The sequence below is a fragment of the Protopterus annectens genome, chromosome 11.part0, assembly GCF_019279795.1.
Source record: "Protopterus annectens isolate FY-2018-M chromosome 11.part0, PAN1.0, whole genome shotgun sequence".
Lineage (NCBI taxonomy): Eukaryota > Metazoa > Chordata > Ceratodontiformes > Protopteridae > Protopterus > Protopterus annectens.
In genome coordinates this window covers 1,472,143,072-1,472,165,161 of record NC_056745.1, presented here as the reverse complement: position 1 = coordinate 1,472,165,161, position 22,090 = coordinate 1,472,143,072, and the positions used below count along the sequence as shown (strand labels likewise).

The 22,090-nt window shown below is 38.8% G+C and overlaps 1 protein-coding gene across 1 annotated transcript in view; it reads left to right on the top strand.

The window, feature by feature from the left end:
• IL17REL (interleukin 17 receptor E like) overlaps positions 1-22,090 on the top strand; it is an 877,228-nt gene that overhangs the window by 833,862 nt on the left and 21,276 nt on the right. The window lies entirely within an intron of this gene.

Genomic DNA, 22,090 nt, shown 5'->3' with positions numbered 1-22,090 from the left:
TACCTCGTCCATTATAAAGTGGTTGCCACTTATGTGTTAATATGTGGATGCTTAATATTCCACAATGGAATGACCATGCAGTTAGTGGCACTTAAAGTGGCTGCCACGTATGTGTTAATATGTGGGTGCTTAATATTCCACAATGGAATGACCATGCAGGTAGTGGCACTTAGCTGGAGGCCATGACTTTGACACCCAGTGTCGGTCTCTGTGAGGCCCCTTGAGGGATGTCTGTGTCAGCTGGACTGTCAATTATGGATCCCAGTTTGCAGTCATTGCCAAACATGGTCTGCTGTAATCCACCTGAGTTTTCCTGTACCTCTGAGAAGTATATGCCAAACAGTAGGGCTCCCAGGACTGAGTCCTGTGGGACACCAGTCATGACTGGTCAAGAGATGGACATGGAGACCGCTAGTTGTACCTATGGGTTCTGTGTGTAAGTCCATTGGCAACCCAACCTGTGATGTATGGGTGTATATACAGGCTGGTGTGTTTATCAATAATACCTGAGTGAGGCATGGTGACAAAAGCCTTGGCGAGGTCCAGGTAATATGTGTGAACCACCTCTCACTTCACCTAATGTCTTGGTGAGTGTATGTAAGACATCAAACAGGTTCAGTAGGCATGAACTGCACTCAACCAAGCTGACCTGGGTTGGGTCATGTGTTTGGAGGTTACCAATGTCTTTGTTAATGAGTGACAGGAGGATGCACTCTATACCATTGCATACCAGGCTAGTCAGGCTTATGGGGTGGTAGTTACAATGGTCAATTGTGATTCCACCTTGGTGGAGTGGAATACCCGTTGCCACGTGCCATTGTATGGCCATGTAGCCTGTGGAGAGGCTGAGGTTGAAAAAGCTTAATTAGGTGGGGGGGGTCAGGTTGTCTTGTACTGTTTGCAAGATGCAGTCTGAGACAACATCTGCCTCTATTGACGCTGTGTTCTGCTGTTATAGAGGGCCATTTCCACCTGTGTGTCTCTGATGTGTGGAATACTGTATCTTTCGGGTAGTGTTGTGGGCTCTTTAGGGGTGAAGTATGCACTGAATGTATCTGCAAGGATGTTGGCGATATCAGTAGGGTCAGCATATTTTGTGCTATATTTCACCGGCACAGTGCAAATCTGTGTGTCACTACTTAGATCTTTGACATAGCCAAAGAAGGCTTTGTGGTTATCTTTCAAATCCTTGAGTACTTTCCTGTTGATGTTAGCCTTGGATGATTTCATGAGGGACCTACGTATCATACTAATAGTGGTCACGAATGTCTGCCCTTTGTGGAATTTGCTGTTTGTCTGAAACACTGTCCTACTTCTGTTGTATAGTCTGTTTATTGCAGGGGTCCACCAGATTGGTGTCTTTGTCTAGGAGGAGTGAGTCTTGGTTTACCAGTGATGGCATGAGCCATACATCCGTGTAGGTGCTTATAGACTGCATTTGTAAATCTGTATCTTGAGCAGTGTTTCCCCTTAGCATGGGGGCTGCAAAATCCCAACCCCTGTCTTTAGTAGTGTAAATTTAGCTATAGGAAAGGTATACACTGTGGTTTCCGTGGGTGGGGAAGATGTTTGGGTGTGGAATAGTTCATGGTCAGATCTAACCAGTGACCGGTTAACCTCTGCTGTGGTGCACCTGTCACCCATGTTGGTGATGACCACTTCTAGTATGTTTCCACCCCTCATTAGGGAGGTTACCAGTTGATACAGGGCATATGAGGAGATAAATTCCAGGAAGCGCTGGGCCTGGAAGTGAGTACTTGAGTAAGTTTCCCAGTTAATGGTAGGGTAGTAAACATTGACCAATGCCAGGGTGTGCAGTAGGACTGTCATATTTTCCACTGTCTCCAGGAAGGTGGAGTGGTGGTTCTGGGTCATGGAGGGTGATCTGTAGCAGGCCACAGTTTACATTGCAATTGTGGCTGATGTTAGCTGCACATGGATGATCTCAGAGGTATCATGCTGCTCCACTAACCTGGAGGAGTAGGTATCCCTGATGAATATGGATACACCCCCTACAGGTCTGTGTCAGTCCATGTTCTGTGGCAAAAATGTTTGGTATGGGTTGTACTCTGATAGTGCTGGTGTGCTCTCAAGATCCTTAAAACAGGTCTCAGTTACTGCACAGATGTTGACGTTGTCCATCCTGAGGAGTTCTGTGAGTGCATGCATGTTGTGATCACAACCCCTGATGTTGAGTAGCATAACCTTCATTGATTCTGCTATTGTGCTGTTCACGGAGCTGGTATTCACCTTTGAGAATCTCCTAAATAACGCACCATGGGGGCACCAATAGCCTTGGCTAGTATTCCAAAGCCTAAGGATGACACATTAGCCGGTATGGTATTGTTGCATGCATGTTTCCCATCTGTGCTTGTTTTTCATCTCTCCTTTAGGTAACCTACTGGTAAGCAATAGAAAGCCTTAAACTTATACAAGTCTTCTAGCTTCCAAGATAGGCTTAGGGAGTGATTATGTATCAGTGTTCTGTATGTTCTTGCTGTACTTAACTGTTTCCTGGCTACATTGTGATTTCTCACTGTATATTGTGATCTGAAAGTCTTTTTATTCACATATTATGGCTGTGATGACCTGCACTTTAGAGGTTCACAGATAGCCTGCTACCTATCTGCCCAAGGGCAATTAGAAGCATAGCTACAGTGTGTTGGCTTTCTTCACACCATTGATGAAGTAACTGAGCCTCTGTCAAGCATAGCCAATGAAGCAATTCCAGGCAGAGTTGCTGTAAGCTGTTGAAGACTGGGGTGGTAGAGGGTGATAGGGGCACTTAGTGACCTAAAGAGGGCATGTCAATGTTACAATTAAACAGCATTCAATTTCCCCAACAGGTCTTGCAGATATCAAACTGGATGGGCTCTCCCACCCCCTGGCTGTATGGTTCTGGGACACATGATCCCAGGGGTGTATATTCTGTTATCCATTCACACAAGGTTTCCCTTGAAATGTGTCAGTGAGGGGCTATGCCTAATGTAGTTAGGGATGTAATTTATTGTCTCATATTACATTTGTTATATGTTGTTATTTCAAGAATAAGTGAAGCTCAGTGGGTTTGGGCGCCTCTGCCCTTTGCTTAGCCTAGCTTACACATAGAAATCATCTAAATAGGAAATAGGCGGAAGCAGCGTTAATGTCAATAGTGTAATGGTAACAGTATCTGTGCATTCGAGGTCCCAGTCCCAATAAAGGCAGAGATGTTTATCATGTTCAAAAGTATACCTTAACCACAGCTTGCATATATAGGTAGTAATCGTCGGTATAATAAACATTCGGAACACCCATATAAACCCATGTGTGCTGGAGAGCACAATCAACAGAGAATGTAATGTTATGTCAGCACATAGTGAGATGTTACTTCACTGAAATGTACATATCCTGAGTAGTTTGCAGATGTGGCCGTGTTTGCACACACAGGTTATACATTTTAAAGTTTGTTTAACTGTGTTTAACTGTTGCCATAATATCACACAAACACTTTTAATTATGCTTACAACTGCTTAAATGAGCCTTATTCTGGAGTAAAAAACATATGTAAAGCATCGCAGGTGTTGAACCCTGGACCATGTACACTACAGTCATGGGACTTACCACTAAGCCAGCTAAGGTTTATACATGTTTCATGGTCTTGAGACTACACCTTATACCATATGCATTCCACTGTAATGACCACAATTGGGACAGTCACTTTGTGTACATATGTACAGTACATTGTAATGTACTGTAGTTTGTGAATCAACATATACAAGTCTACATATGTATAACTGTTACAAATTGATACGACATATATATATATATATATATATATATGGATAGATAGATACACACATCAGTGATGTCTGCACATAGATATAAATATAAAGATATATATAGATACACACATATAAATATATAAATATATATATATATATATATATATATATATAAATATATAGATAGATATACACACACACAGTTACATCAATAGCCACATATATAAACATCTATGAACACACTTTGTGACACAAAAGCACTCCAAAGGAATTGAAGTGTACACAAAACACATGCATATCTGGTATTATATCTATTAATATTAACATAATTCACCATAGAAGGGATGGTTGTTGTGTATGTGGAGATTGGGGTGGGGAGGAATGATGGGTAATGAAATCATAAATCAAGGAGAGCCTGGGTCGAATATTCAATAAGTGAACTGGAGGGGTATACATGGAGTATGGGGACAATATAAAAAGGACACAAAACAAGAACCATTCTCATCCATAATACACCCTGTCAGGTCACATTGCAACACTTAATTCCACAAGCATATGAACATTAACACGTATCAGACATATGTACACCAACTGACTGTCATTTGTTTTTAGTAGTGAGGAATGCCTGTAGTAAAATGTATATTCTAAACACCATAACATTTCCACATATCTCAGATGTCTTAGTGGTAAAGTCAGTGACTGTGGTGTTCATGGTCCTGGATTCAAGGCCTGCAAGGGCTGGTAAGTTATTTTGATGGCCAGAATAAGGGCTGTTGGATGCAGGTGGATTAAAGCACTTTTAAGCAGTTGTAAGTGGGTTTGCATAGGTTTGTGCGATGATAAGCGGCACTTAAACATGGTTAAAAGGAGAAGCACTTCACAGGTTTAACCTTTGCTTAATGTCACACAGACCATGGGCAAACCTGCTTACAACCACTTAAATGTGCGTTATTCACACTTTCCCTACCAGTGCCTACTCTGAGAGGTAAAATAATAACACCTTCCAGGATTAGAACCTGCAACCATGAACTCCATCCTCAGAGTAACCTACCACTAAGCTACCTGAGATGTAGTTATGCCAGTTGTGTATGCAGACAGGTTAAAACACAAAAGGAAGGAATGTGTTGAAATAGGACAACCCATGTACCCAATGAAAGGTGTATGCTTATATATATATATATATATATATATATATATATATATATATATATTTATTTATTTATTTATCTATAGAGAGAGAGAGAGAGAGATACATAGAGACATGTCAATATAGACAGATCTACATATATATGTAGATATATAGATAGGTTAAAAACATCTACACATCTATGGAGGTACAGATAAATGTATGCAATAATATATATTATATCTATATACATATACACATACATAATATATATATATCTATACACACATACATACATGTGTGTAGACAGCATCCAAGGTGTTCATATCTGAGTATAACATGGACCATAGCAATCACACATTCCACCCTCACAAACAATATGAACATAACATATGAAGAGTATATGCCAATACACTATTACAAATATGTTCTATGGGCACAGTCACCAACACAACTGCAATGACTGCAAATATCCATGACAGAAATACACAGACAGCTTTTATTTAGCAAAACTTTATTACATTCCGATGTACTGGCAAAAGAATTCAAGGACTAACAGTACCTGTATGCTATACAGGAAGCATTTAACAGTGCCTTAATGAATCAGCCTGTAATTACCATAGTATTAGTCCACTAAGGGATAGGTGTTCACATAGGGAAAGAACACCCACACACATATATAAGTTGTATAAAAGGGGTTCCTACACACCTGTATCTGCTATATCCACCCACCGAAATCTCCCCCACACCCAAAATAATTACATCAATACATACTGTCATACCATAACTAATTATTCAACTGCTGTACAACATCTGCTGAAACCTTAACATACCTGGACACAGACACACTAACATGGCCCTATGTGAATTAGTTGCTGTTATACAATTGAACAGCTGCTGATTTTACAGGGTTTGTATGAACTAATCCCGTTTCAGAGGGTTGAAAGGTTCGTATACCAGGAAGTGTTACCGAGTACTGATTATCAGCACAGTATGATACACATTTACACCAAACCAAATATGTCTGGTAAGCACACTGTAAACCCCCTAACATTATATGCATAGCTATGCAGCCTCGAGCTGGTCAAACATCCTGGCCAGACTGAAACACATGCAGAAGTATTAGGTACAAACCCTGCACAAGTAGCAATGTTCAGAAATATAACAGCAGTACTCACATTTACACCAACTCCTCTAGGCATTACACACAATATATTACTGTTCGTCTCCATACAGCTGTTGCAAAAGATTTCAAACAACACTTCCAGGCTGTATTCCTCAAAAGTAAGGCAAAATGACAACGCCCAAGTGGAGTACTCAGTTACACTCCACTGTTGCCATGGTATTGGCTAAGGCAGTAGCAGTGCAGCTGATGTGCATGTAATTAGCTACTTAGGAACACCAATTGGTTATCGGGATAGCACATGTTACTGATCTGTAACTATAAAAGGTTGCCTTGTCACACATTCAAACCATCTGTATCTACCTGTAGGACAGTACAAAACACTGAAAGACAAACTGAAAATGAGTATTATACTAGTCAATAACACCTCCAGTTACTAAGAAGGTATGTATAACATGTAGTATGTCTGTGTATGTAGTACCTGTTCTGTAATAATTACAGTGTAATCAATGCATATAGTGGAAATAGCTATCTTGTAGCGATGTATTGTTGAGCAGTAGTAATGCTTGTAGTATTCTGCGTGTGTATTGCTGTAGGTCACACGGCAAACTTCACATACACCACAAGGGATGATATGGGATTGGAACTCACTTCCAGCCACTGTCGGGGTTGGTCCAACAAGTATGTGCTATAACAGGGGATAGTATATGTCGATATATTGAAACAGTAGACATATGTATGGGTGTATCAGTAAGATGAACATATCAAAGGTGAGCTTACTGTGCAAATATGGTTTGCATTGTGGGATATTGTGCCAATAACTGTGTAATGTACAGTATTTTAGGCAGATCTGTATTCCATTCTACATAGCATTTTTGTTATGTTATGCAAACAGTAGTTATATCTATTGGCAATTATAATACTCAGTAACAGGATACATATTACTTGTATTCATCTGACAGTTTAGCAGCATGATTGGAAGAGCTAGGTAACTATTCATGCACATAACACATGTAATATCCACCTCTCTAGTATCGTTTGCAAGCAATAACAGCTGTGCATGTGTACGTGTTATGCAAATGTGTAGTGACCCTTGTTACAGGGCTGGACCTCTCTGGTATCATTTGCAAGCAATAACATCTGGGCATGTGTACATGTTATACAAATGTGTAGTGACCCTTGTTACAGGGCTGGGCCAAATGGCTATGTGCACACCTACATAGAGTGGATATTGAGAGAAGAGACACACTGGTTGAACTACTAGGTTTGTGCAGCCTAACCTCTCATTGCCAACCTAACAGCAGCTTGCACATACTGTATGTAAGGTAGTGCACAGCACTGGTAATGAAACAGGATGCATATCATCTTTAACTCCAGTGTAACATCTACAGTAGGAGTGTAAGATGTAGGAGACAGCTGCCCATGTGTAATAGCCACTTCACAGGTGATGGCTTACACTATCTGATTATATCCTGATCATGTTGATAGTGGCATCAGTCTATTGATACATGTCTTTTTTTGGGGAGTGGGTGTCTGTGCCCAACAGAGCCCATGGTCCTGGTAGATATGTGAGTATATACCCGGAAAAGGAAACAGACCTGTAGACACTTGCATCATCTGTAATCAACTATCAGGATGTGATGTGCTCCTCAGAGGAGGATTGCTGCTAAAGGTAGCTACAATGTTTCCATAATAGCCAGTGTTGTCACGTCCATAACACAAATATTTACGTTCCAATGTAATATGTGTAAATACTGTTCATATATGAACACAGGTGAATGTTTCACAATTAGGAATGTTACTTATCACGTAAAACATAAGTTTAATTGTCAGACATCTGGTGTCATATACCTTGCTCAGTGTCAGCTGTGTCCTGCCTTCCATTTCGGGAAGACAGACAGGAAGCTACGCGAGCGGGTATATGAGCACCTGTATGCCATCAAGAAAAATAAAACAGACAATGCATTAGCCAAGCATGTCATTGAAAACAATAATCACACTTTTCTCTTTAGAGCAGTTGACATGATTATACCGGATAGTCGTGATGGGCCCAACCAAGTATTACTAGAAGTTTTAGAATTGTATTTGCAGATGCGCTGTTTTGCTAGTTCACCTCCTGGATTGAACGGAATTTGTTGCCTTCATCCCATTTTGAAGCTGAGGAGTCTGCTTCGTTAAACAAATTTGGTGGCCCATTTATTTCAATTAACATCATATTTAATTTTACTATAATATACTACTAATTTTAACATGTTAATATATTTTTTATAGACATTTGTATTTACTTTTTATATACATTTTCCACATACATTTTTATATATTGTTTCATTTACTTGAATTACAGTACATACATTATGGGTAAGGTGGTACAGGAGATCATAGGACTTACCTCCATTTATTTCTCAATATACATCTCAGTAATTTATCTTTTGTGTGTGGATCTCTATTACTGGCATGAATATTATCATTTTCCATCATTTTTTCATTATTATTTTATTTCTCAATACCCTTTATCAGTGTATATATATATATATATATATACACATATATATATATATATATATATATATATATAAAACGAATTAATAGTAATAACTAATTTTCTGATTGAATATATCTTTATATTCATCATTTGGTTAACTAAACAATATTTTTGGTGTTGTTTGTTGATTTGACTAATTAGTTGATTTTTGTTTAGATTTATTTATAAATAAGTTAGTAATGTTAATATTAGAATATTTGCATCGCATATAATGTATTTAATTATTTCAGTGTAGACGAGCTTTAGCGAGTCCTAGTTTTCTACTAAATTGTAATGACATTTTCATGACAAGATCTATATACACAACTAGTTTACAATACCAATGTAGTTATCATATATTGGACAGTTGTAATGTATATAATGTATTTTAGTATTTGAGTGTTTGAAGAGCTAGTGCAAATCCTAGCCTTGTGTTAAACCCCAATGGCAATTTTATGACAGGATTTTGCATTGACACTTTTGTATAGCAGCGCTCCATTAACACTTGCACATCATGTACTTCGTGTGTACAGTGCATTATTTGCATTATTCATTCAACAATACTTTATGGTTATTTACTTGAATTACCTGGTGACATTTAGTGAGTTAGATAAAAGATCATACTGTCGCAGTTGCATAAAATATTTTACATTTTTGCATCCCGGTTTAAACAGTCAAGGTAAATAGCCGATTTGGTTATATCAATATTTTTTACATTAGGAGGTTGTGTGTCATCATTGTAATATATATATTATTAGAAAAGGAAGCAAACCTTCGTTATGTGTGTTTATGGTTTGATTACTTTTTATATCACTGTTACCAGTAACCTAGCAACAGTGTTTGTATTTTGGCACCAAACTAGGTTTTTAAACCCTGGTGTTTTAATGTTCTGGTTGTCTGAAGAAGTCCCACTACCTGTGGGATGAAAAGTGCTTAACTCTATGGTTGGTAAATAAATCGTTTCTTTTAAACAGTCACTTCTTTATGAACTGCAATTTGTGTAACTTCTTGTGCATTCAGCATCAGAGCACTTAAGCATTAGAGTGTTCGTTCTAGTACTTTGACTGTCCTTTCTACCAGGAGCTGTTGCTTTCAGTTTATTTGTGTTTTGAAAAAGTACTCACATTTGATTTTGTCAGCACAGCACTGACTTTGGACATTGTACACACTTTTGTGTTTTAGCAGTTTCGTCCCTTCCCTCTTATGCATAACCTATTATTCTATCTACTGTCAAGATTTGTAAGGGCACATTCATGTTATTTATCTCTGCAAATGCAATGAATGTGTTACAAGGAATGTACTTCTACATACAGATGTATGCATATATACTTATAATGAACTCGCTGACCTCCACGAGGCGGTCCAATTAGAACCAGCCCATCCAACCCTGATATGCCTGGATCCATAATTTCATAGCCATAGTTCCTGCACCCCACCTGAGTTCAACATACACACATACCATCCATTATCCAGTTGCTATCGCAGCCATGACACACCTCCACACATTTCCCTCTCCCGGGCATTAGGGGCCCTACACGTATGTTGTCCCAACCCATATATTATCAGGCTCTCCCACCATTTAGTCCTTGAACATACCTGAACTTGCTTGTGTAATGATCGGAGGTCCAATCATCCTATCAATTTTTGGGTAGTCCCACCAGGGGACTACCCTCTGCTTGTTTGTAAAGTAGACTTAGCAGATCAACAATGTTACTCCCACTGGTAATATACTGCCTGTGGTGTGAGTAGCAGTGCTTTGCTCACTCCTGCCCAGCTTGATATGACATACATTGACAGCGCTATGTAATACTGGGGTTGCTGTTGATTCCCTGCTTATTCCTTGTGTATGCTTTATTGTTACGACATTCATTCTTCATATATATATGTATATATATATATATATATATATAATATATATATATATGTACATACTTATATACATTTCCTGTGCTGGGCACTGCTTACACCTGCGCAAGCGCACTCACACTTGCTTACTGGTACTTATATATGTTTACTGATGCTTATTTGTGCTTACACCTGCTTTGTTTGTGTCTTTCGGCTTTTCCTAGTTAGGGGTCAACACAGCGGAACTCTGGTCTGCTAATGAATGGCAGTAGATTTTTACGTAATGGCTTGCTGGGCCTAACACACAACCTTCAATGAAGGAATGCCCATTCACACATGTCGCTACACAGAAGACGCTCTAACTGAGAATCGAACGGGCAACGTCTAACTGTGAGGCGACAACACTACTGCAGCACCACCATCGCAGTTGTGCTTACACCTGCTTACTAGTGCCTTATTCATTATGACAGTACCACTTTGATTGAATGACATTTAGTTAAACATCTCATGCGATACTCCAGTTCACATTTACATGTTATGTTGGTTCTACAGCAAAACAACATTCATTCCACATGGAAAATGATATGTGCTATAGTTGGACTCGAACTGTGAATGCCTGCTCGTTAGGCGGAAGCTGTACCCACTACACTATTGATGTTTATGTTGAATTCCGCATGTTTTTCTCTATTTGAATGAGTTTGATGTGTAAGCTACACTCAGCGGAGGGTGGCGACATACAAACACTCTGCGCTTTGCTTATACTTTGGATATTGCAGCAATACAAATGTAAAATAGGGACACGGGGAATTTACTTGTTAAAGTTCTAGGGACGGGGCTCAACATTCCACTATGTGCTTGTGTGTTTATTACTTCGATCTTATTTCGGTGCTCGTGGACACTCTTGTATGCTTAGCATACATTTTGGTATCCACGGACACTGAATTACTGGCTTACTATTAGAGGCGGGATCTAATAGTAAGCATAGTAGGTTTTCAACTGTCGGGGCATGTTTACACCTCTGTAGAGCACTTGTTCATGCCCCCTGCACTCACACATGTTTCCTGTGCATGTTGAGGGTGCGGCGGCACACACTCATAAATATTCATTTGGCGCTGGTGCACCATCTGTATTGAGGACGCTCGGCGCAAGGTTAAAACCATCCTTGCGCCAAGCTTCATGAATCCCAGGGAATATATTCAAAACATGAAAAATTATAGACTCAGCAATTGTTTGCAGCAGCATAGCCATGAAGCAAAAGAAAGTGACTAATAAAGTCACAGTAACTAATAAATCTAAACAATAATAATAATAATAATAAAATTGTTCAATGAACATAAAAAGGGATAAATCATTTTGCACTGACTAAAAGTAAAATCTCTTGCCGAAGCATAAAAGAAATATAAGGAAGTTAGGGCACCCAGGAAGTATACCATATCAAGGAAAATAAAAAAGGGACAAATCCTTTTTAGGCTGGTTAGATATAGAACCCTAAGCATAAAAACAAAATAAGTGTGAAAGAAGTTAGGGCAGCCTAGGAATTAGACCATATAAGAAATTGAATAAATGTCTGAAAGGTATTTTTGAGATTCATCAGGTAAAATCCAGTGCTGAGATACTAACCGTAAAGATGAAAAACAAACATTTCAACAAAAGAAAGAAAAAATTAGAATCCTTTACCCATTTCTTTCAGAATATTTCAAGAGAATGTGGATTTAGAAATGAGAAAAGTAGTGACAAGAAGACCTAAAAAGGAATGCCTTGTCATACAATGTAACATTTGCAAAATTAAAAAAAAAAACAATAGGTATATTCATTTATAATTGTGCAGCCTTAAGGGTAAGATGTCATTCTCTCTTAAGGAAAAACTTGTCTAGCCTGCTACACAAACTGGGAGAAAAAAATGATGTTTTTAATGGGGATAAGAAACAACCACAACAAAATTCTGAGTCAAAATATACCTTTCAGTTACAGTACAGAGACTTGGCAAATACCAAGTCTGGGAACATGCATGACTCATTCCCACATTTACGTAAAACGAGGAATGACAACCGATTTAAAAATGTAGACCAATCAGTTTTCTAAGTATTGAGAGTAATTTAATAGAGGTACATTCTAGCATTACTAAAGATCCACAAACAAAGCCCTTCTTGAAGGAGCTAAGTGTAGACACAGTGCTGATGATTCCCTCCACTCCTACACAGCTGCTAAAATCTGAAATTCTCTTCCATAAGATATCAGATTGCAAAACAGCAGTCCCATCTTTAAAACCCAATTAAAAGCCCACCTCAATCTCATCTGGCAATGTACCATGGCTAGCCCTACTACAACCATTCAGCTAAATCTTCCTCTGGCACTACTCAAAGGTCAAACACACAGAAAAAAAAACTACCATAACAAAGTGTATTTTTAAATGTATGTATGTAACTGTACATATTATTACTGCACTTTCTTACTCAAATACATTATATTTTCTGTTTTACTACTGTACACTCTATATATTGTACACTTCAGTAACTTCTCATCATACTATGATATACTCTTCTTTGCTCTATTAATTTGTACTCATCTCTGACTTTTGTATTTTTATCATGTATGTGAAGCTTTTCTCCCTGGGTCGCTGCTGAAAACAGGCACCTGATTGCCCAGTCAGACCAACCTAGTAATTAAATATAAGATAAATAAAATAAATTACTAATACTGAATGTAAACAGGTATGTGATACACTTAGGAAGGAAGGGTAATTTTAACCCTTGTACTCTATACCTTTTTATGTTTTTTAAATCTGTTTATTGGGTAAACCCAGTGGACACATATGTCGCTTTTCAGGGGTGTCTAGAGAGCACTCTCTGGTTAAGTGACTTGCTCACAATCATACAGCAAACAAATAGAGTTAGAAGGAATGAAACCCTGCACACGCAGCAGCTCAAAGCCTTAATCCTGTGCACTAACTGCACTACTTCCCATGGGCAAATGGGATGATTTTGAAGTCCATCTTATTGTGGTTGTTTGAATATCAGCAAATCCTTTGTCATGGAAGATTATTTGAGACTTGTGTAAGAGCCAGAGGACTATGGCAGAACATGTTAGGTGAATTGCTGAAGTAAGACTTGCTGGGATAAAAGTGAAGCATCCTTGGGTAAGCCAAGTGGACTGAGCAAAAGGTTCCTCAGAACTTGATACTTGGTCTGCATGCCCTTAGCTTCTACACCACAGATAATAATAATAGGTTACAGCGCTGGCCAAATTTGAAATTATTTATCTCTAACATCTGAACAACAGGCATTTGGAAAATATAATTATTTGAACAAATGTAAATGGCATACTTGAATTTGAGTAAGATGATACATTTATTGTTTGGACAACAAAAGCTATCAATGAAATATAAAACAAGTGGGAATCAGTAGACGATGCAAATGAATATGTGGACATTGGGGAGCTTTATTTTTATTTCAATTTATATTTTGATAGTTCCCAGTCCTTGAAAATTGCTTAAAATCTCTGCTTTTTACAAACCATGCCAGCTTGCATAGATGTTTTTTCCATTATGCTTGACATTCAAAGCATGTCAAAAGTGGTTTGCCATACTTAGTTTCCTGACTTTGTAGCAAATTAAAACAGTAAAAATTATCATTTTATTGAGCAGGTCCATTTTATACATACATGTTCTAATCAAAGGTTATCTGTAAAGCACAGTGTGCAGAGCACTGAAGTGAGTCAAAGATGTTTTGTGGCATTCATCCCCGTAAGGGGAGCAGTTCCACTCAGCTGAATTGTGTTTCCCTTTGTGGCATTCATCCCCGTAAGGGGAGCAGTTCCACTCAGCTGAATTGTGTTTCCCTTTGTGGCATTCATCCCCGTAAGGGGAGCAGTTCCACTCAGCTGAATTGTGTTTCCCTTTGTGGCATTCATCCCGTAAGGGGAGCAGTTCCACTCAGCTGAATTGTGTTTCCCTTTGTGGCATTCATCCCCGTAAGGGGAGCAGTTCCACTCAGCTGAATTGTGTTTCCCTTTGTGCTGCTCTTATCTCAGAACAATTTATCTTTAAAAATTCTTCACATATAATTGCCTGTTTTAAAGTCTGAACTTAATGACTCTGCTTCATTGTCATTGACTTTCATTGTATCATCTGACTAACAAACCTGTGGATCATCCTGCTGGATAGTAATTTGAACACCTCCAGCCCTTCTTACTTTATAACAGAACTTGCTGTTAAACATGCATGTTTAACTAACCTCAGGCTTCATGCCCACTGAGTGGTGCACAGCTACAGTTATCCCACTCCACAAGGGGGAGTCCACCTTGGATCCCAGGAACTACTGCCCCATCAGTCTGACGAGCCTGATCTGCAAGGCCATGGAACGTATTATCACGGGACTTCTAAACAAAGACTTTGGCAACCTTCAAACACTTGACCCTACCCAGTTTGGGTTCGTGAAGGGCTGATGTTGTCTCCTGAACCTGATTGACTTCTTCGAATCAGTCTTCAGAGCCATGGACGAGGGTAAGGCAGTCCACACAGCCAATCTGGATGTCGCCAAGGCCTTTGACACCATCCCCCACTCTGGAATCATAGATAGACTTAATAAGCCGGGCATTAATCCCTACATCAATCGATGGGTTGTCAACTGGCTTACTGACAGAACCCACACTATAAAAGTAGCTGACTCCAAATCCAGCTCTAGACAAGTGGAGTACCTCAGGGTTCAGTCCTGGGACCGCGCTTGTTTAGCATCTACTTCTATGAAGTACAGGCCAACACTTAGAGACTCTGGCTAACAAAGTTTGCAGATGACTGCTAACTGGGAGCCATTATTGAATCCCCAAATTATGTGGATACTCTACCAAAGGGCCTTACAGAAACAGATGTTTGGTGCCAGAGCCATGGGCTCAAGCTCAATGCCAAGAAATGTATAGTTATCCCCTTTGGGAAAAAACATGTACTCATGAATTACCACATAGGTGGCAATACACTAAACACCAAAAGTGTGATAAGAGACTTAGGGACACAGGTGGACAGTGGTCGCACCTTCGATAACCACATCACCACAACAGCCAGGAAATCCTTCTATGTGGCACACCTCATCACTAAGGGATTTTCATCCAGAAAAAAGGAGATTATTGTCCCCACTGTACTCATCCCTCATTAGACCCATTATAGAATACAACACCCCATTTGGTATGTACTTCTCAAGACATCTGCAAAAACTGGAAAGGCCGCAGAAATGCCTCACTAAAAGAATCACAGGCCTAAAGCAGATGCCCTACGCTGACCGCCTTAAAAACTCCAGATATACTCTGTCACATATGGTCTACTCAGAGGTGATCTCTGCTTAACATACAAGGCCATGTCAAACCCAGAGCTGTTGGACATGCTACACTTTAAGAAATCCCAATCCCTCAGAGCCACCCACTCCAGGGATCTAAACCTTGTCATCACAATAAACAAAACATGCTGGAGGGATAGGTTCCTGACCCAGAGACTCCCCAGACTCTTGAATAGACTGCCCATACATGTTAAGCAGAGTGCCTCCTTGGCCCTCTTCAAAAGGAACCTTGACGATTGGATGGGCGATAGGAAATTCACCCCAGGGATCATGTCATTCTCCCTGCTAGACAGGGGTCCAGGGAAGTAAATGTTGTGGGAAGAGATATCCAGGAAATTGTTATGGCTGGGCTTGTATAGGCCCTAGGGCCGATAGCCTAGTACCAACCTATGAACTATATAGCATTACACTGATGGTGTTTTTGTCTTTTATATCACGATATACTGTATTGTTTCAGTAAGTATGTGAGTGATATCTCTTATTTTATTAATCTTTAACCGTGCGTTCCCCAAACCCTATTACTGTCTTTTGTCCTATTAAAAAATACCACCTCCACTTCTCCCAGTTTGTTTACTACACTAGCATATTCATTTTTCCTTAGCTTCATACCTTAATTCACAAATATAATTAGTCTTCCATTTAGTCAATCCACATTTAGAAATGCTGTTTTATATATATATATTTTTCTTTCTTTCTCTGTTTATCTTTTCTGTCGCAGTTCAAACTTTCTTCTTAATTACTCTGTTTCTTTATTTCACAATCTACTGATTCTTTCCCCTGAATCCATATGTCTGTCAATGTCTTCTAAAATTGTAGACCTAATAGCTTTTATAAGATTTTTTTCTACATCTTCTTCTGCCTCTGACATACTAACTTTTGCTGCCTTTTAATATATTACAGTATTTCTTTATCTGTCACCAGCTTTTATACTGACTAATGTTTTATATTTTCCTGTTTTCATTTTCCACAAAGCTGTTTGTACCTAATTGTGTTAACATCACTTGCTCTTCATCAGCAGTGCCTGTATTATTTCTTTCAGAAAATAAATATAACAGATGTCCATCTGGGCCATACAATCCACAAGTCATCTCTTATATGTCCTATGTTAACATGCATACTAAACAGTGAGGGCTACTTTGTATTTCAGATTATAAGCACTGAACGAACACAGCAACTAACACTACCATAATGAATCCTGCCTTTCTCATGAAAAACACTTTGGTAGCCATTCAGAACCTCACTGCTGCTATTGAAGCATACAAATTATGATTGACATATTTTGTCTAAACATTAGCATTATGAACACTAATCATTTTGTACCTACCTATTTAATAGCGGTGTATTTGTTTAGAGCTGATATTCAAAATAGTCATTATCTTACCATGCATGGGTAATCATGTGCAACACAGTTTTACCTTACCATGCATGGGTAATCATGCGCAACACAATTTTACCTTACCATGCATGGGTAATCATGTGCAACACAATTTTACCTTACCATGCATGGGTAACCGTGTGTAACAGTTTTACCTTACCATGCGTGGGTAATCATGTGCAACACAGTTTTACCTTACCATGCGTGGATAATCATGCGCAACACAGTTTTACCTTACCATGCATGGGTAATCATGTACAACACAGTTTTACCTTACCATGCATGGATAATCATCCGCAACACAGTTTTTAAATGATAAAAAACTAGTATATATGATGTGACAGCTAATATTATGTGTGTGATGACCCACCACTGTACCAGTAATCAAGGAGCCTCAATCCCCTCCACTGAAAACAGTGGGGGACATATGCTAGAAGGATAACAGGTACATACAGAGCATCTCTAGATGCAGCTCTCTGCATCAAGTGCAATTTCCCTTAAGAACACACAAAGACCACAGTCAGTCCGGCACTGGTTTCTCCTTTCTCCAGATCTCCAATAAGACTCCCCACTTGCACAGCTATAGCTTGAGATCTCAGCTGAGTGACCAGGGCAAGACCTACCAGCACCCTCTCTGTCCAACCAGTACTTTGTGTCCTTGCCCAAGTAGCTGACACACACACACTCTTTGAGGTTTGATTTACACACACACACACAACCACACACACACACACACACACACCTGGGAGAGGCTGGCATATGTTTAGTAGCTATGCCCCTTCTGCCCAGTCTATAAGGTAGTTACCACTGCCACCAGTCAACTCATTATCAGCTACTTTAAGGCCCTTAACAGAGTGTCCAATCTTACTGTGTAATATTTATATTAATACAGATGGCAGTTTGACCAAGAGCAAGGCTATTAGGAGTGGCCGACACAGTGTCACCAAATGGATATGCAAGTAATCTCAAAATTTAAATATCTCTACACAGATCAGCCATAATGAAAGGTCTAAATATATTTAATAATAAATAATAAAAGATCAAGACAATACTAAATATATATTCACAGTGACATAAGAGTTTAAAATGACATGCAGTATTTAAAATGAACATTGCATGACAGTCTCAAATAAATAAAAAAATATATCTAAACTGAGCTTTGCTATATTCCTGACTATATCTAAGAGAATTATACTATAACCTAAAAACTTTATAAAGCAAGATAGATACGTGGTGAATGGTTCCTGTTTTTGTCAGGATCAAGACAGAATACAGAATGCTTTGTTTCACTCAGAGACTTCTCAAAATATTTCAGATATTACTGCTGGTATAGTTTGCAGAATGGCCTCACTTCTTGTCATCTGACTCTAGTTTCCAGGTGAACTCCCCACTGCTGGAATCTGGCAGTATTTAGCATCTATCTGTAAAAATACATAGACCTCAGATCTTTGTCAGATGCATGAAGTCATAAAACATTTGCATTCCTTCATGCTTTCAGAGGTAGTAATTAGCTGGGTCTATATTATATAACCAAAGTTTACAAATTCAAATACCATATGATCTATAGCATATGGTCGAAGTTATAAAACTTTGAATATATAAAAAAAAATAAAACAAAAAAACTAAGGGTTGTAAGCAAGGGGGCAAGCCCCCCTGCACCACCCATGTGGGGGGGGCTGTGCCCCCCACTCCCCCCATTCTTTAAATATACCAACTCCGAGACTGCACTATAATGTGGTAAAGGGAAGATTTCCCTTTACTGCACTGTAGTGCAATCTTTGAGTGCAGCAGGGCTTGCCCCCCTACTTTAAAGTGTCAGATAACTTATTCAAATTTTTATAACTTTGACCATATGGTGTCAATCATATGGTATTCAAAGTTATACACTTTGATTATATAATATAGACCCTAATTAGTTCACTCCAAAGACAATACAGTAAGCTTTTCAGCACAGACTCTGTCTCTAGCTGCACTGAAAACTGCAAGATACCATCTTTTATTGCATAGCCATAAAGTAATTTAATTTCAGTTATTTTTCTGAAGTTAACCTCCTGCATTCTGGTTTCCACTGTTAAAATATATACATTTAAGCAGTTGCAATAGTGCATATACATTTCTGTTTTTTTTTTCCAATAGGGCACACTGTGGTTACATTTTAAGCACAAGCACTTTATAAAATACCTTTCTAACACACATCTGTACAAACCAGTTTGATATACATATGGCATACAGTTCTAATACAGTTGTAACACAATCATCTTATATAAATCATGTTGATATTTACAAATGACATATAATTATTTACAAAATTCCAGTTAGCTGTGCTGACAGTATCTCCCTTTATCATAGTATGCTCATTAAACTGATAACTGCTTCAGAAATCTTAACTATATGGGTTATATACTGCCAATGATATAACAGCCGGTCAGCTTCCAAAGCTTCAGGACATCTTCCATGCACTCAAACCATCACTCAGCTTGAGCTGAGCTAACTAAAAATGCAGATTTAGGTGACAAGCCCTTCACAGCTTTCCTGCAACTAATAGTATGCTCCTCTGAAGCTTTCACTGATTAACAGTCATCTTGTGCTGTTCATTTGCTGGATGGATAAGTTCCCTTTGGGGAAAGAATGTCTGCTTTATTGAATTTTTTTTTAAGCTAGGAGTGTATGTTTTAACTGACCATTATAAGACATAAATGCACTTTTAAATGAGAGCACTCTGTTTTTTTCCTGTCAGTTTAAAAGTTGTTTAAAGTAACCAAAAACATTTTTTTCTGTGGATAAATTGTTTATTTCACTTTTTGCTGTTTGTTTTCCCCAGGAAAGAGGCACCATTTTTGGCTTGCTCATGGAACAAAATACTAATCACAGAGTCGGTCCTTTGCCCGGCCACAAAACCAAAAAGTTAAGCAAACAGCCTTTGCCACCACAACAGGCTAGCAGTTTGCCTCAGCCACAGGTGGGCGACTCAGCTGTTGCCATACCTTGGTTCCTCAGACCACTATTCTTCTACCCCATTTCTCTCTGGTGTGGCACTTAGAGCCACTATGAAGCAGCAGTTAGCTACATCCTCTGCAGCTGTTGAAGACCCCTGAGGAGGCAGAGGAGAGGCACACCTGTCGAACCTGAGAGAAAGAGCAGGAAAAACTTCCCTGTTTAGTCAGAATGTTGTGCCCATTTCTGGGGAAGCTACTGCTACCATTAATAACACTGCTGGCCCCATTTTTCCTCTCAAAATGAAACAGAAAACTAAACACGTATCTCTTCCTCCTCAAATTTCCTTAGACAGCATTAGTTTACTAGGTCTGGCTCAGGGGTTAATTCAGGCTATTGATCCTTCTTATAAGGATGTTTCTTGTAAAAGAAAGAGGGATGCATCTTTTTCTGAGGGCATTGATGTGATTATTAATTACAAATTTCTTTATCTTGTCAGCAATCTCAGTATCTGTGATAGGCATTTCTATGCTCTCTAAAAATGGACAAACCCAGCCCAGATGCTGTAGCTTTAGTTGATCCCACTGCTGCTAAACACTTAGTTAATTCCAATCCTACTCTTTCTGATAAGGATGAGAAATATATTGATAGGTATGGGGGAAACGTGTCTACATCTATGACTTTGGTTTTTAGAATTTTGAATTGTTAAGCTCGTATGTTAAAGTTTATATTCTGATTAATTTTGAAAGTGTGAGGAATGTGTTGTCTGCACTTTCAACTTGTGGGGAAAATCTGCTTTAAATAATGTACTTTCTGCCATTGTACAAGTCATTATTCATCGTTTACAGAGTGTGTATGACTAAGCTGATACTTCTTCCAGAGATATGGCTACAGGTATTGTTTTCTGGAGGTATGTCTGGCTGCATTTTCAGACTTTCCTAGATTATGGAAAAATGAGATTTTAAATTCTCCTTTGCATAAAGATTTAGTGTTTGATTCCACTGCTGCAGAGGCTATCAAAAGTGTGACAAAAGGAGTTGGGTGATACAGAAAGGCTCTCAAATGTTTCAGCCCACCTTTTCCAAATTTTCTAATGGATTCTTTAGCCCCCTCATCTAATTTTGACAATAAATAAATAAACAGTCTCAACAAAATACAGGTAAACAGACATTTAAGAAGAAATGGCAAGGGGAGGGGTTCCAAAAAGAATTCAGAAACCCTGAAAACCAAGTACAGTCCTCCAACATGTCGGAAGGACGCTTCAAGAGACCGTTTCTCCTTCACCCACTTGACAGTCCCTTTTCCTTCTAGAAAGTTTTAATCTCCGTGTTTCTCTTTGACAGCAGATAGTTTCAGACAAATAAATGGCTTCTAAAGATTATCTATCAAACATACACATGACAGTAGGATGAAATCCCTCCATTTCAGGGAGTAATTCCTCATCCACCTGATCAGACTCTTATTTCCATCTGTCCTTCATCCCATAATTTTCCAGAAACCAGTTCCTCCCCTCCCCGGTTGGGATTTTTTTTTTTTTTTTTTCTTTAATTCAAGGATGTTTTAGTGCAAATAAAGAAAATGACTGGAGACCAGCTCTGGATCTTTATTTCCTAAACGTATTACTAGATTTAAAAGATGTTTTTCATCATATCCGTATTCATACAGATTCTGGGCATTTCTTAATTTTTCTGTGTATGGATCACATTATCAGAGTTTTCTGCCTTACCCTTTGGACTGTCCACTGCACCAAGATTGTTCACACATTGTCTAGCTCCAGTTGTACCTCATTGCAGGCTACAGGTATCCACATTTTTCCATATTTAGCTGACTTGCCTATCTTTGCAGAGTCTTTTTCAAAGTGTCAAATATCTCTTTTTTTTGGGTGAGAGATGCCTTACACAAGCTGGGATGCAAAGAGAATATTCAAAAGTCTCATTCACATTGGATTATGTTATTGGGGTGTCAGATAGACAACTCAGTTTAAAGAGCTTTTCTCTTCCACAGGAAAAAAATATAACTATATCTATTTCTAAGGTTTTCCAATTAGACTTTGATCACCACAAGACTGTCAGGATTTT